The following is a 5,391-nucleotide window of genomic DNA, read 5'->3' as shown; positions in this document are numbered from 1 at the left end:
GGGGAGGGTCCCGGGCTGTGAGGGGAGGGTCCCGGGTGAGGGGAGGGTCCCGGACCGTGATGGGAATCGAAGATCCTAGGCCGTGAGGGGAGGGTCCTGGACTATGAAGGGAGGCTCCTGGGCTGTGAGGGGAGGGAAGAGTCCCTGGCTGTGAAGGAGGGTCCCGGGTGAAGAGCAAGCTCATGACGCGCATTTACTGGGAATCGGTTGCTCTGGCCCAGTCATGAGTGGGGTTCGCAGACTGAGCCGATCCCTACAACGGGTGTATGCCCCGGTGTCTGGAGGCAGCACCGACGTTGTGACTGCTCCATCTCGCCTGGGTGAACACCTGGGTCTCTCTGTGGAGTTGCAGGATGCCGCCTGCTCAAGAGTCGCATTCCTAGTATGAGTGTCAGAAAGGCCATGCACCACCAGTGCTAAGCCACAGAAGAGCTGTTAATCTGTCAGTCCTGTCCTGCCAGCCCTGAACGTCTGAAACAGCCAGGGAATCAGCGTCGTAAGGAAGCCCCTCCACCCTGCTTGCCTGGGGTTTCTCTGCAAGCTCTGTGCAGAAGGGAGCAGGGTCTGCCTGATGCCACCACTGTGGGCCCAGCGTTCGTGGTGTCCTAATGGAAGCTTTGAAATCACTTTATATTAGTCCTGGCTCTTAAGAAAATCTATGCAATGCCAATTAAGCACTACTACTTTTTTTTTTTTTCTATAAAACATTTGAGGAAGATGGTGCAGGGTGGGCCCTGAAGGGAGTGGTGTCCTGCCTGGAGCTGCTGTTTAAGCTCACTCTTGGTGCTCTATATACATATCTACTATTGCAGTGTCATACAGAATGTTCCATCGCCTTTTTGATTTTAAAAAGTGCTTATCACATAGGGGAGTTTTGGGGCAGTGCAACTATTCTGTATGATCCATGACATTATGCACTTCTCTAGACCGAAAAAAAACCCTGCATAACAGGAAGCGTGAACCCTCAAGTAAATGATATGCTTTAGTTAATAATGATGTATCAAATCGTAATGTATGGGCCACCAATGCAAGAAGTTATAATACCTGTGGGAGGAAGCAGGGCGGAGGGGAAGTATATGAGGACTCCCTGTACTTTCTGCTCAATTTTTCTGTAAAACCTAAAACTGCTTTAAAATATAAAGTCTATTAATGTTTTTTAAAGTGCTTATTATATAAAGAAATTATTTTGAGTCACTATCTTTGGGATCTTTTTTCGTGAGATTTGTTTAAAGTAGTGACTGCTTTGCAGTGATGGCACCATTCTTCTGGGATGCCTTTTTGACCTTGAGCAGCAGTTCCTGCCCTACTGAGCAGGAAGACGCAGTGAGTGGGACACAGGCCTGGCTGCTCACATGGCCTTATGCACTGGTCTGTGAAATGGGATGGCATCTTGTATCATGGCAGTTCTCTCTAGTGGGAGAATGATAAAGTGTGCCTGGCACAGTGTGTACCTTTGGTAAGTGAGGTTGTCAAAAGCAATAATTGGGTTGGCACTGACATTCATCATAGATGTACAGAAGTAACGTGTAGATGGTGAATTGATGAGGAGGGGTCCATGGAGAGACGGGTTTGTGCTGTGTACTTTATTCTTCTAATTTTCTTGTTCTCTTTGGGACTGTCCCTGTGGCTTCCATATGGCTTCAGACAGGTGAGGAGCTGCCGCATGTTCAGACCGGAAACCTGAGCTCATCAGCACACGAGCCCGGGCTCTTCTGGGGTATCATGTTTTGAGAAGATTTCTCCTTGAAATTTTAAACTCTCTTCCATTTGTATTTGTTGAAATTCTAGAGCTTTTGATAACTTACGCTAAAATGTTTAAATCACTTTTTGCTTTATCATCTTTTTATTTGAAAAGTCAAAATTTATGTAGGAAGCATCATTTTGCCACCCTGCCAAAGTATTCTAACTAAAACTATCCAAGATCCTTCAAGAAATACATATGACTAAAGATAATGTTTCTCCCTTTCTGATAAGAAAAGAAACTATAGTAATTTTAATCCCTAAATAAATAAAACACGTGTGGTTGTGACCCACATGAGATCATCACTGGCTAGTTACCTGTGAGTTAACATATTGCTTTGTTTAATTTTTGAAACCTATATTGAAGTACATGCCTTACTATAGGATATTAAACATTGTACAAATGGGCTGAAAGTGGGAACTACAAAGACCAATCGGGGTTGTATTCCAGAGGGCTCAGAGGGACTTAGAGTTCTGTGTTTGCTGATCCAGCCCCTTGAGACTTTGCTGTGACGAAAATGGGTGTCACAGATGAGGTTTCCTCAAGGTCATTGTTTTCCTCTTAGGTGGTGAAGCTGACACCTAACACTCCTTGTTGTCTTAGGACTTCGCTTTGAATGAATTCAGGTAGAGAACCTGAATAAAAAGTGTATTAGGACTCATAGTCAGAAGAGGCACTGCGAGGATGCATATCCCGTGGCTTTACTTTAGAAACTAACCCGCAAAAGACTTCATCCCAGGAAGGTGGAACAGGCATACTTTTTCTTGCTCTTTTCAGGAGTAAAACAAAGAACCCTGGACTCAATGTAGGAGGCACACACAGGACAACTCTGAGAGTGGGAGGAGGAGGCAGAACAGTCACAGGCCTCAGGACCCAGGGAGCAGTGGCAGGATGGTGAGTTCCCAGGGCTTCTTTTGGTCTTCTGCATTCTAGATGCGGGGCTTGTCTACTGTGGTGCGTTTGTGCTGCTATAACAAAACATCACAGACTGGGTAATTTATTAAAATTTATTTCCTCATGGTTCTCAAGGCTGAGAAGTCCAAGATCAAGGAGCCAGCATCACAGGGTGGAAGGTGAGAGGGCCAGTGAAGACTGTTCAGGAGGAGCCCTTGGCCTAACCACCTACCAAAGACCCCGCCTGTTCACAGCACTGGCTATTAGGTTTCAACATGTGATTTTTGAGGTAACACATTCAAGCCATAGCATTCCACCCCCAGCTCCCCAAAATACATGTTCTTTTCACATGCAAAATACATTTATTCCATCCCAGTACCCCAAAAGTCTTAGCTTATTCCAAAGCCGATTCAAAAATGTAAATTCCAGATTCTCCTCTAAATAAGGTATGAGTGAGACTCAAGGCACAAGTCATCTGAGGCATGTTCCTCTCCAGCCGTGGGCCTGTGAAATTGCACACGTTCTGGGCTTCCACAGTGCAATGGTGGGACAGGCATAGGACAGACATTTCCCTTCCAAAAGGAAAAATAGGCAAGAGGGAGTAACAGGCCCCAAGTAAGTCCAAAACTCAACAAGGCAAGCAACATTAAATCTTGAGGCTGCCGAATTATCTTTGACTCTATGCCCCACCTTCTGGACACCTGGGTTGGGGTTGGCCGCCCCAGGTCTCAGGCAGCCCTGCCCCCATGGGTTGCTGGCTCAGTTCACCTCAGCAGTTCTCCCAGGCTAGGGCTACACACTGGTGGCTCGGTAGGTCTGGAGTCTCAGGGGTGGCCCTACCTCCACAGCCGCACTGGTGGAGACTCTCTGGGATGGCTCTGTCCCTGCAACAAGACTCTGCCGGGGCACCCAGGCTATCCACAGCATGCTTTGAAATCTGGGTGGAGGAGAAAGCCATGCCCCCACAGCTCTTGCACTCTTTGTGCCTGCAAAATTAGCACCACGTGGACTCTGCCAAGGATCACCGCTTGTGTCCTCTGGACACCTGAGCTATAGCTGTGTGACCAAGGAATGCTGCGCCAGAATGTGGAGAATAGAGACCTCAGATGGCTGTGGGCAGTGAGGTTGCGTGGGTGTCCTGGGCTTCTCTCCCTAAACTGTTCTGTGCTGTGTTGGGCATGGTAGCCCTGAAGATCTCCGAAATGCCCTTGGATTCATTATTTCATAATCTTTATGAATAACACCAGGCTTCCTTCTATCCATGCTAATCTCCTTATGAAACTAGGCCACACCGTTGGTTTTCTTCCCTAAATACTCTTTGTTGTTCTTTACATGTCCAAGCTGAGAATTTTCAAATCTTTATATTCTGCTTCCCTTTTAATTATAAATTTTGTCCTTAAATAATTTTCTGTTCTCAAATTTTACCATAAGCAGTTAAGGAAAACTATTCTGAATACTTTTCTGCTTAGAGATTTCTTCTGCCAAATCATTACTCTTAAGCTCTGTCTTCCACAAAGTCCTAGAACATGGGCACAATTCAGTAAAGTTTTTTGCCACTTTGTAACAAGGAAAATGAAAATACAGCATATCAAAATTTATGGAACACAGCTAAAGCAGTACTGAGAGGGGAACTTTTAGCACTAAAATGCATGCATTAGAAAATAGGAAAAGTCTCAAATCAATCTCAGCTTCTACCTCAGGAGCCTCTTTTCTACCTCTCTAGAAAATGAAGAGCAAAATAAACCCAAAGAAAAAGCAGAAGGAAGGAAATAACTGAAATCAAGGAAATAAAACAGAAAAGTGGCTGGGCGTGGTGGCTCATGCCTGTAATCTCAGCACTTTGGGAGGCCAAGGTGGGTGGATCAACTGAGGTCAGGAGTTCAAGACCAGCCTGACCAATATGGTGAAACCCCGTCTCTACTAAAAATACAAAAATTAGCCAGGCATGGTGGCATGCACCTGTAGTCCCAGCTACTCATGAGGCACAGGAGAATTGCCTGAACCTGGGAAGCGGAGGTTGCAGTGAGCCAAGATTGTGCTATTGCACTCCAGCCTGGGTGACAGAGCGAGACTCCCCAGAGGTATCACTGCAGACTCTGCAGACATCAAAAGGATAATAAGGGGAAAAACTACAAACAACTGTATACACATTAATTTGACAACTTAGACAAGTTGGACTACTTTCTGAAAAAGCACAAACTACCACAACTCACCCAACAGGAAGTAGGTCATTGAATAGCCCTATGGCTATTAAATACATTAAATTAGTAATTTCAAAAAAGAAATCTTCAGGCCCAGATGGTTTTTCTAAAGAATTCTACCAAACATTTAAAAAACTAACACCAATTCTACACAATCTTTTCCGAAAAATAGAGGAGGAAGCAATACTTCTCAGTCATCTCATGAAGCCAGTATTACATTGACACCAAAACCAGACAAAAACAAGAAAGAAAGCTACTGACCAATATCCCTCATGAATATAACACAAAAGCCCTTAACAAAATATTGGTAAATATATTTAAGCAATAGGTAAAAAGATTTATCCACCATGACCAAGTTTAGGTTTATACTAAGGATGCAAAGCTGGATCAATATTTGAAAATTAATCAGTGTAATCTACCATATTAATAAACTAATGGAGAAAAATAATATAATCATATCAACCAGTGCAGAAAAAGTATTTGACAAAATTTAACACACATTCATGATAAAGAAAGAAAGAAAGAAAGAAAGAAAGAAAGAAAGAAAGAAAGAAA

The 5,391-nt window shown here is 44.2% G+C and overlaps 1 protein-coding gene and 1 long non-coding RNA gene across 2 annotated transcripts in view; both read left to right on the top strand.

The window, feature by feature from the left end:
* Positions 1 to 5,391, top strand: part of LOC116418596 (guanine nucleotide exchange factor DBS-like) — a 149,393-nt gene that overhangs the window by 34,138 nt on the left and 109,864 nt on the right. The window lies entirely within an intron of this gene.
* On the top strand, positions 2,306 to 4,351 carry LOC111546337. Its single transcript, XR_002732750.2, has 4 exons — positions 2,306 to 2,367; positions 2,519 to 2,635; positions 2,771 to 2,924; positions 3,484 to 4,351. It is a non-coding gene; the product is annotated as an uncharacterized LOC111546337 (long non-coding RNA).

Source organism: Piliocolobus tephrosceles, chromosome X (genome assembly GCF_002776525.5).
Source record: "Piliocolobus tephrosceles isolate RC106 chromosome X, ASM277652v3, whole genome shotgun sequence".
Lineage (NCBI taxonomy): Eukaryota > Metazoa > Chordata > Mammalia > Primates > Cercopithecidae > Piliocolobus > Piliocolobus tephrosceles.
Note: the sequence above shows the minus strand (reverse complement) of the source record. Positions and strands in the feature narration are given on the sequence as shown.